At 51.8% G+C, this 10,697-nt stretch overlaps 1 long non-coding RNA gene across 1 annotated transcript; it reads right to left on the bottom strand.

The window, feature by feature from the left end:
* Positions 1 to 684: 684 nt before the first annotated feature.
* LOC141577754 (uncharacterized) lies at positions 685 to 4,657 on the bottom strand. Its single transcript, XR_012507200.1, has 2 exons — positions 3,089 to 4,657; positions 685 to 972 (listed from the first exon to the last, which is right to left on the bottom strand). It is a non-coding gene; the product is annotated as an uncharacterized LOC141577754 (long non-coding RNA).
* Positions 4,658 to 10,697: the final 6,040 nt, after the last annotated feature.

Here is a 10,697-nt window from a genome sequence, read left to right as displayed (position 1 = left end):
CCTAATAGTACCATTTTATAGGGCTGTTGTGAAGACTAAATTAGTTATTGCATGTAAAAGGTTGAGAAACCATTTTCTGCACACAGAAAGCACCCAGGAAGAGTTAACTTTATTACTAATCCATCCCTTCTCAGACTCAGTGACTCAGGGTGACTGGCACTCTTAGGGGAGACTCCCCAGATGAGCCCACAATATGCACCTGGGCTGGCCTCCTGGCTCACCTCCTACTTCCCACACCTCTTTGTCTAGCCCTCGAGGTATTCTGCTCTCTAGAAGTGCTTCTCAAACCTGACCACATATCTGAATTCCTGGGAGGCCTTGTTAAATTGCAGATTCTAATTGAGGAGGTCTGCGTTGGGCCTGGGAGTCTGTATTTCCTATGAGCTCCCAGGTGGTGCTGATGTTGGTCTAAGAAGCAAGACTCCCATAGATCATCGCAGAAACAGAAGTATCAGCTGACCGATCTGTAAATGTCTGTTGAGCACCTGCTCAGTGCAAGGCTGTGTAAGGACCCAAATGGGCCAAGGGCTGGGTTCCAACCTCAAGCAACAGACAGGTTATCACACAAACGCAGGTTAAAACTAACAATCAGGCCAAAGGGCTAACGTGTGCCGAACAGGAGGTGCATGCAGTGAATCCTTTTCTTCCCGGCAGCCAAAGTGATGCTTTAAACAGGTAAAGATCTTCACTTTGGCCAAGGTGTTTTATTTCCTTCAATTGAGGTTATCTCTAGAGAGGGCTGACAGCTGAGGGTCCTGGTGTCTGCAGCCAGCATCCCCAGCACTGGGGTACCCCCCTGCAAGGGGCCTGGATGGGGCAGCACAGTGCCCACACAGTGGTGGGGGGCTTGCTTTGCCAGGAGGGTAGGGTTCAAATAGGCTGGTGGAGGGAGCCCAACAGACGGGTTTGCAGGGCCTGATCCCCGGTTGGAGATGAACCAGATGGGCTGAGGCAGTTCTCTCTCCTGGTTCCCTGAGGACAGAGAGGGATGAATCATGGTTGTGATGTAGACCTTAGGAGGCCACAGACATGTCCTTGATTTTTGTTCTTATATATTGTTTTAGTGTTGGTCATTGCCAAAGTCTCTCATCAATCAGCCGCTATACTTCATGGTTCATCATCTTATGTAGCTGACCCTCAGATACTTTTTCAAGAATAAATGTTCTTTGGCTGAAAATAGAGACCCAAACATCCAGTGTTTGCAGAAATGATCATTCCTGGAAGTGTTCTGTGGTTCTGGTTCTTTGATTAAAAAACACTGGGCACGTCCCCCCCTGCCCCCCACCATGTGATATTTGGTGGGCCTCCTTGGATACCCGGATTGTGCTGAATGGATGTGTAGGACAGTGGTCCAGAAAGCAGCTAGCAGCACCATGGGGAGAGGTCAGCAGATAGACCCTGAGAGAGGGAACAGGTGGGCTGTGCTGAGGAAGGAGGCTTGCTTGGTGTCGAGGACGCACCAGCTGGGCTGGCTTCATGAGCCTGCAACCTCTGCTGTCCCACAGGGCCCCATGCTTGGTTTAGTGCTTTGTGGTCACTGGACAGTCTTAGTACTTTTCTAACAAGGAGGCTTCCATTTTCATTCTGCCCTGGGCCCCATAAATTATGTTGCTGGTTCTGTTCACCAGCTCTGGTTCCAAGGCCCAGGGCCTGTTCCCGAGGGATCATATGGGAGACACTAAGGAATCGGGGGGAGGGCAGCAGGGAGGAGATGGGCCTGGATGAATTTAAACAGGTCCTATATGTGAGACTGGGATCATGGCGCCTGCTTCACCCAGAGGGGAGGAGAAGATGAGGGCTGGCGACTTTTCTCAACTGAGACCAGACTGTGGAGAGTCACTGCCTGGGAAAGCCAGCTCCTGGGCTGCTCTTCGTGAGATGCCAGATGCCTCCTGCCCTCCGAGCCCCTGGTCAGCTGTCAGACTGTTGACAGGAGACATGAAGGTTCACAGGGATGGGGCAGATGCCTTGGTTGGGTAGGACAGGCAGAGCAGAAGCACGCCGTGGCTCCTGGGCCAACAGCTGGTCTGGGATGTCAATGCTGGGCCCATTCTCTGTGGCCTGGGTTCAGATATCTGTGTCCCCAGTCCAGCCATTGGGCAAGGGAAGGCTCCAGGGAGCCAGATTGTGAGAGGCATGGATGTAACCCTGTTGTGACAGGTGCCATTAGGAAGGAGTAGCCTGAGAGGCCTGGATAGACCGCCTCCCTTAAGTCCTGAGACCCAGTTACAGTGCCGAGTCCTGAGCGGTTCCCCAGGCGGGCCGGGGCCAGCACTCAGGCCCAAATTTAGGTCATTGCTGTGTCTTTGCACACCTGATGTTCTTCCTGCTCCTGTTGTGTCTTGTCCCTCACCTTATTCCACTCCTGGTTCGAACATTATCCTCTCTCCTCTGTGACTGATGCCACCTGCCTCAGTTTGTTTACACAAGTACTTGTCACTTTTGGTCTCTTGCAGTTTACTCTCAGTGGGCAGGACTGAGGCCTGTTCCCTACCTTGTCCTGCAGTCATTTCTGAGCAAGGGGCCTCTCATCTTATTTTTGCATTGTGGCCTCCAAATTATAAAGCCGATCTGCTCACCAGGCAGGGAGGACAGGTACATAGGCTCTGGAGATGAGAACCTGACAAGGGGTTCTGAGTGCTGGAGGCGTCTCGCAGCTCCGAAAGGGCAGCAAATGTCCACAGTCCCATGGGAAGGCCGTGCTGAGAGTCCCATGAGAGCCTACTGTGTGCTAGTGAGGGTGACTGTGCGGGCCGGCCTGCTACAAACAGAAGCGCTTTTCTTCCAGGAGCTTACCCAGGAGACCGTTTACAAGTAGGACAAAGCCTGGAGGTCCAGGGGCCTCCCCAGCAGGAGTGGGGAGAAAACCGGGGCGGCAGGGAGAGGAGGAGGGGCGTCCTGCTTTGGGCGCAGACCCCGCCCCGCCTGGGTCACGGGCCTCCGAGGGCTGAAAGGGCCTCTGTGTTCCGTCCCTCGCCTGCCCCCGGGCCAAGAGCGCATTTCCTCAGCTGCGCCAGACCCCGGAGGCTCCGCAGACCCTCTGGGGACAGACACAAATAGTTCCCGGCCCAGCTGCCCGGCCAGTTACCTTGGGAACCAAACTCAATCGCCTGACGTCACCGGGCCGTTGCGTAGCAACCGGCAGAGACTCTCCCTCCAGCTCTCCCCGCCTCCGCGGTGAGGTCGCCGTCGCCGAGGAGACTGCCGGACTGGGCAGGGCGGAGGATGCCCCCTCCCGGCCACGCCGTCCCCGTCGCCCCTCTCCCGCCAGGCCGCGCCCTCTGTTCCGCCCCGGAGCGGCGGCCCCGATCCCGGAACAGCTCCTCCCCGCGACGGAAGGGGACCAGCCTCGGCGGAGGAAACGGCGCTGCCTGGCCTCGGACTGGTTGGCGAGGGCCCCGGGGTGGCCTAAGCGCGCCCCGCAGCCAGCCAGGATTTCTCTCCCAGAGAGAGGCCTTTGTTCACCGTCACCCATCTGACTGTCCCTTTTCAGTTCCAGTCTCGTTTCTCACCAGGCCCCAACCTGGGCTCCTGCTCTGGTTACAAGGAGCAGGTGGCAGCATGGGGCGTTTCCACTCCCCTCCCTTCCAGTCGCCCAGGACATCTCAGCCCTGCTTGGCCACCTGCCTTGGGGGAGGAGACAGTGGGCCCTGCTCACGCCACTCTGCTCCGATCCCTGGTTCCTCCTCCACTCCTGCGCCTTCCCCTGGCGTCTGTGCTGTGACATTCACCTCTATGCATGTCGTGCCGGGTGTGGTTTGGCAAAGCCACCCCTGGGTGGTGGGCGTGGGGAGGGAGGGGCCTACCTGACCACTTAGCAGAGTTTCTGGCATGGGTGTTCTGAGGCTGCTGCATCTCCCTGCCCATCTCTGTTTTACACCATAGCTGCATCCCAACACCCAGAATCATTCAGGGGCCCGCAGCCACCTGCCACCAGGCCCTTCCCCACCCATCTTTGGCCAAGGGTAATCGTAACTACTACTTCTAGCTAGAGGACCTCAGTTGTCTTTATTCACGTTCAGGGTGGTGGAGGCCGTCTGTAGGAGGTGTTTCTCCTCATCAAAAACTGCTTTTGACAAGCACTAATACAATACAGGTGATCAGAAACATAACCAGGTGTTTAGGTGAATCCTATTTTCTCATTGATCAATGTTTAAAATTCAGAGATCCAAAGGAATAATTTTCAGTCTGTGGAATTGAAGGGAGAACACTTCAGAATGCCTCAGATCTTTCCAAGGCACATTGTTAAGGGAAAGTTCTGACTGTAGGCAGAATATTCACAGACAAGCTTATGCATGTGGTGGTGGACACTCCCCAGGGCTTAGAGCCCTAGGATTGGGCTCTGTGTGGCCTTGTGCAAACATCCAACCTCATCTGGAGTCTTGGCCTGGTTTTGTTTGAAAGATGACCTTCTGTCTACTGGGGAGCCTTCAGATACAGGGCTATGCCATGTACAGTGGGAGACCCAGGGGAGCCAGGAGAGGACAAGTTGCCTGGCTCCCTCCTTACCCTCTCTGAGAGGGGCGTGGCTCAGAGTGCTCAGAGCTGCCTGCTCGGAGAGGTACCAGGCACACTGGACGAGGGAGGCCTTTCCAACATGTGATCTAGGCCAGGCCAAGCGGAGTCCCTCCCCTTGGGATTTATCAGATTGGAGCAGGGAAACAGACCTTTCCTCTTGGTCTTAGAAGTGCAAGCCTGTGGGCCTGAGCCTCCAGGAGCCACATTCCCCACAAGGAGCAGAAGCCTGGAAGAGAGGCAGAGTTGCCATGGGAGGTAGAGGACACAGCGATGGAGGTATCCTGACAGCTTTGAGTCCCTGACACCAGGCGTCTCCAAAGCCAGTTCCTTCCCAGCCCTTTTCTGCCCAGTCCATCAATCTGTGGGGTTTTGTCATTTCCAGTTAAGAGACTTCTGACCAATAATAGACAATGCAGAAAACCCTCAGGAAGGAAGAAAACTGACATTTGTTACACACCTACTGTTAAATGCTTACTTGTTTCCTTCCTTCCTCTCTCTCTCTCTTTCTTTCATGCATTCTTGACCCTAGCATCCCTGGGAGGTATTTTATAGATGAAGAAATGGAGATTTGGCCCTCACCTAGGACCATAGTACAGGTTCAATGGATACATCCCATCCAGAGACTCCATGGCTAAGCCCTACCCTTGAAGGCCTTTGCCATGGCCAGGTCCTTCTTAGAGGACTCTGGGCCTTCTGGAGCTGAGTCTTGGAGCGCTGTTATGCAAATATTGCCATGATGTTAGGCTCCAGCAGCTACTCCAGTTGGAAGGTGTTTGCCCTTCTGCCCTCCTGCCCTTGTTCCTAAAAGCTTCCTAGGGACGTTTCCAGCCTGAGTCAGCTCAGCTGGTGGTATCTCGGGTTATGTTCTGAACCCCTGTGACATAATAAGAAATATATATTGATTTCTGCCCCTGGTTCCTGGCACAGAGTTTCTAAAGCCCTTGGAATTTCCTGAATGGTAGGGGTGAGAGAAGCCTCTTTTGTTATTCATAATAAGCCCTTTTCAACCATACCTGAGTTGTACTAGGAAGGGACTCTTGGAGGAAGTCACCAGAGGAACCACCATGGGATTAGAGGGTTGGAACTTAAGCCCCACTCCCACCTCTGGGGCAAGGAGAGGGCCTGGAGATGGCGTTAATCACCAGTGGCCTATGATTTATTTCATCAGTCATGCCTACATAATGAAACTTTTATAAACCCCCTAAACAATGGGGTGCAGTTTGCTTGTGGGTTGGTGAATGCATCCATGTGCCAGGAGGGCGTTCTATCCCAGCTCCGCAGAGACAGAAGGTCCTGTGCTCCAGCTCTTTCTGGACCTCACCATTGTACCTCTTCATCTGTATCCTTTATAATAAACTGGCAACTGTGAGTTTATTGCCCTGAGTTCTGTGAGCTGTTATAACAAATTATCCAACTTGAGGAGGGAGTCATGGGAACCCCTGATTTGTAGCCAAGTCGGACAGAAGTGTGGGTAACCTGGGGACCCACTGCTTGAAATTTGGACAGTCTTGTGGGAGTGAGCCCTTAACCTGTGGGGTTTGTGCTGACTCCAGGTAGCTAGTGTCAGAATTGAATAGTAGGAGATCCAGGTGGTGTTCGCGAAGACTGGAGCATTGCTTGGTGTGGAAAACCCATACATTTGGTGTCAGAAGTGTTGTGAATAGAGAAACTGTTTTCTCAGATCCTCAAGTGTGCGTCCTCACGGCTGAGATGCGGTCTGGGGCCTTCCTGGTGCGGGCAGTGTGCCCTCCTGCCAGCAGAGGGCGCCTTCCCATTCTTAGGGACTGGAAGCTCAAGATCCAGGACCAGAGGGTCCAGTTTTTCATTTAAATATTTAAATATATACTTAAGAGCTCAGTTTACTTCCACATTTTATCGCACCTGGCTGAGGGGACTGCTCTTACCCATGATCTCTTTCTTCTGGAGACACTAGTTTCTGGAAAGAATCTGCCTCACCCAGACAACCCTATAAACTTGACTGCAGTACATGCTGACTTTTAACTAATTAGCCAAGTGGCCATAGTCTAAACAACAATATTGTCCTCACAAAACAAATAAAAACAGTGACAGAGATTTAACTTTTTCTTTTTACCGTTCTCTAAGTGGCCTCCCATTTCTAACTTTTCTTACAACAAAGATACTTTTTAAAAGTTGTTTAACTTTTTCCAGTCTTTGAACTTGGAGTCCCCTCCTTTCCCACAAACACACACACATCTCAGATGGGAAAAAACAACAGCCTCTGGCCACAGGTTGGGTTCTCCGGGATGCAGGTGCTGAGCCAGGAGAGTGAAGCCAGAGTGGGTGGATGGGGAATGGAGCCTGTGATGCAGACCCCATATCACTCTGGTCAGCCCCATGGGCAGCACTCTGGTCCTAGAGTTGTCCCACACTGGCCTAGGACATTGGGGCCTTAGACTCCTGTGTAGACCAGTTACTGAACTGGGCCACTTGGGAGGCATGACCTTGGGCAAGGCAGCTCTCTAAAGGGGCTGGTGCTGAAGGTTGTCCACTGACAGCACTGAGCTAATGGAACACGTCCTTCATTGGTAGGGGATTGGGCGGCCCATCACAGTGGGTGGAAGGCACAGTGTTCCTCTGCCATCTGCCAGGACTTGTCACTGGCCTTTCCTTAGCCATGCTCCTGCCGGGCTCAGGTGTTAGGATGTTACATCCACCCCATGGCTCTTAGACCAGTCTAAATGTTTCTTTAAGCAGAACCTCTGCTTACTGGCCAGTCTCTCAGTGGCAGGACACACACCCCAAAAGATGGTTGGTAATCACAGAGAAACACTGATGGTTGATGTTAACCCTAACATATAAACAAGAAGGGGTGAGGAGGCGCCAGCTTTGTTGGAGTGAATTCATAATTTTGTTGGGCCTCAATTCTCAACACCAGCAAGTACTCCGCATACAGCCACCCTGTTACCCTGAAGACTGCACATTCTTTTTCCTCTTACAGACCACCTTCTGTCCCTACTAACTAACTACCTCTCCCCATAATTCAATAGTTGTTCAATTTTTATCCATTCAACATGGTGGCCCATGTGCCCCTGTGGGGCCGGGTCACTCCCACTTGCTCATGGCTCTGTGTCATGAATTGCTTCCTCTTGCCTGTAAAACGGGGCATTTCCCCCAGCGCCTGTCTCTGGGTCTTTCCTTCCTCACTCTGGCCAGAACTGGAGTGTACCTACTTCTCTCCACGTTGGACTTCTCAGCCCTGAGCGCACAGCCCTGACCTTCCGCCCAGATGCAGTAGCACTTGGATGTCTGGGGTCCCACCTGCAGAGATGTGTTGCCAGGCATATTTGCCAACAGCAAAGAGGAAGGCTGGGAGCAAGCGGGGAAAGTCTGTCGTTGGCACATAGCTCCGCAGAACCCTTCTGTCCTAATAATCACAGTGATTGCTAACACTCACATAGCACTCAGCCACAGGCCCGGCACTGTTCTAAGCATTTGACTCATTTAATCCCACAATGGTTAAATGATAATGGTTAAATCCCCAGATGATAAAACTGAAGCACAGGGAGATGAAAGTAACACAGCTAGTAGGAGATAAAGCCAGGTTGAAGGTAACCTGGACCCCAAGGCTATGCTCCTTACAACTCTGCTGGCTTCAACACACAAAATAGTGTTGGTCCAGCAGCCCTTCCTGTGGAGAACCCCCAATTCTGGGCTGACCCTGGCCCCAGAATTGGATGTGAAGCCCAGGGCAGGTAACAAGGGATTTCAATCCTGTGGCCTCGGTGATTGGTTCAGCAGAGAGCACAGGAGCCAAGCCAGGCCTGGGACTGTCCTGCCAGAGCCAGTGGAAACAAGGGCCTCTCTCTTTCCAGGAGGGTGGCTGAATGCCAGAAAATGGACCCCACACAGGAGGGCCAAGCTGGAAAGACAGAGCCCTGAGGACAAGGCTGAGCCCTGGGTCCAGCCACGCCCGCAGTTGGCAATTGTGGTAGCTGGCTAATCCTTCCGCTAATCTGGGTTAAGCTTGGTTTCTTTCTTTTTTTTTTTTTTGTCTTTTTTTTTTTAATTGAAGTATAGTCAGTTTACAATGTGTCAGTTTCTGGTGTACAGCACAGTGCCTCTTCGGTCATGCATTAATATACATATATTCGTTTTCATATTCTTTTTCACCATAAGCTACAAGATATTGAATATAGTTCCCTGTGCTATACAGTATAAACTTGTTTATCTATTTTATATATACCAGTCAGTATCTGCAAATCTAGAACTCTCAATTTATCCCTTCCCACCCCCTCCCCCTCAGTAACCATAAGTTTGTTTTCTATGTCTGTGAGTCTGTTTCTGTTTTGTAAATTCATTTGTCCTTTTTTTTTTTTTTTTTGCAATTCCACATATGAGAGATATCATATGGTATTTTTCTTTCTCTTTCTGAGCTTTGTTTCTGTTATTTCCAACTTTCATTCACTTTGCAGTCGCAGTATCTAGCATTGCCTGGAGCATAGTGGCACTTACCTGGCTAAACAAATATTGGTTGAAAGTGTTTGGGGTTCACCCTGGCAACTCTATCACCTGTTCTCTGCTCTGGGCTCCGGCCAAGTTCAGCTGCTTGGCCTCCCTCCCCAACCAAGCACCCATCACGCCTGCCTTGGCTTTCGTTGTCGACACCTCTGTTGGGGACACCATCTCTCCTCTCCTTTTAGGTTTGACTCAAGGAGGCCCTGATACTGGGATCTGAACTGTCAGTCTCACTCCTCTGAATTCTTTGCTTTCACTACATGGGGACAGTTCACGACTCACTTACAGAAAGTGGCAGCTCCTTGAGGGAAGGGGGTGGACACACTGGGTTGTCTTTTCATCCCTTTGGGATCCCTGGGCATCAGACTTCCTCACATGAGCCATTTGCTGGCCCAGGAAGGGAGGTAAACGCATGCCTCTGTGGTCAGGCAGGTGACCTCAGTACTGATGTAGACCATGTAGCTCCTTCTAAGGGGTCAGCTCCGCTGCCAGTTGCCCTGAAGAAATAAGGTTCTTAGGTTTTCAAGAGAAGCAGAAATTCGTATTTTTACTTAAAATCTCCTGGCTTTGAAATGTTGGTAACTAATTCACAACTTAAGAAACACTATGTGGGGCAAATAAATCCATCAGTGTTATGGTTTCAGCCAAGAATTTGGAGATTCTGCGGGGAATGAGGAATGCACGAATGAACAAATTCACAGCCAGGGTTGCAGCATGAAGGTGTGTGGGGTGTGACCTATGTAAGGCGTCAGCTGAGGGCAGGAGTCAGGGCTGGTGCTGGAGCGTCACTCACCACATCAGGCTGCCAGATGCACTGTGTCCAGCCAGAGGGTAGGCTGGCGGCTTTCCAAAGCTCCCTTTCCAAAATGGACAAAAATCACAAAAAAGAGTAAAAAGCATGTAGAGACCTGGGTCTAGGGTGACCAACTTGTCCTGGTTTGCCTGGTTTTGAATCTCAAAGTCCCACATCCCAAGAACCCTCTTAGTCCCAGGCCAGCTGGGACGGTTCGTCACCCTGGCTAGATCCTATCCCTCTTCCCACCATGTCCCCAGCCCACTGGTGGACAGTCATCATGGCAGCTGAAATATGTGAGCTTATTAAGTACCAGACATCATGTGTTAGGAGCTGCATTGTTTCCCTCACGTCTCATAACATCTTCATGGTGTGGATTTGTTACCTGTTCTATAGATGAGAGTTGGTGTTGCAGAGAGTGAAGTGATTGGTCCACGGCCAGTAGCCTTGCTGGGATTTGAGCCTACATTGGTCTTGCTCTGTGCTCAACCCCACTCCCAGAGGGCGCAGCAGGGTGGCCTGAGCGTGACGCCCCGGGGAAGGGTCAGGTTTCAGCTCCCCAGAAATGCACTTGCCTGGTTGGAGGTCCACCCAGGATCAATTTTTGCAGGTCTGAACCCTCCACGCCTGGCCTCTCAGACCTGCCCAGGCTCTTGTCTTTCTGTACTTTGGCCCCTAACCCCTGAAAGGGACAACCCAAGAAGCCCTCAGGAGACACTTTTCTGTTTCCAGAACACCCCCGCCCCCTCCTCTCCCTCCATCCTGTGCCCACTGCACAAACAAGGGATGAGGCTGGCGCTTGGAAAATAAACGCTGACTGGTGATTTATTGCCCAGTTTGGGGAGAGCCGTCCAGGGCAGGGTGGGCAAGATAGCAGGACATGAGTGTCCCTGGGGTCTTGGAAGGTCGT

This window comes from Camelus bactrianus, chromosome 5 (assembly GCF_048773025.1).
Source record: "Camelus bactrianus isolate YW-2024 breed Bactrian camel chromosome 5, ASM4877302v1, whole genome shotgun sequence".
In the NCBI taxonomy this organism is placed as follows: domain Eukaryota; kingdom Metazoa; phylum Chordata; class Mammalia; order Artiodactyla; family Camelidae; genus Camelus; species Camelus bactrianus.
This window is presented reverse-complemented; position numbering and strand designations above follow the sequence as displayed.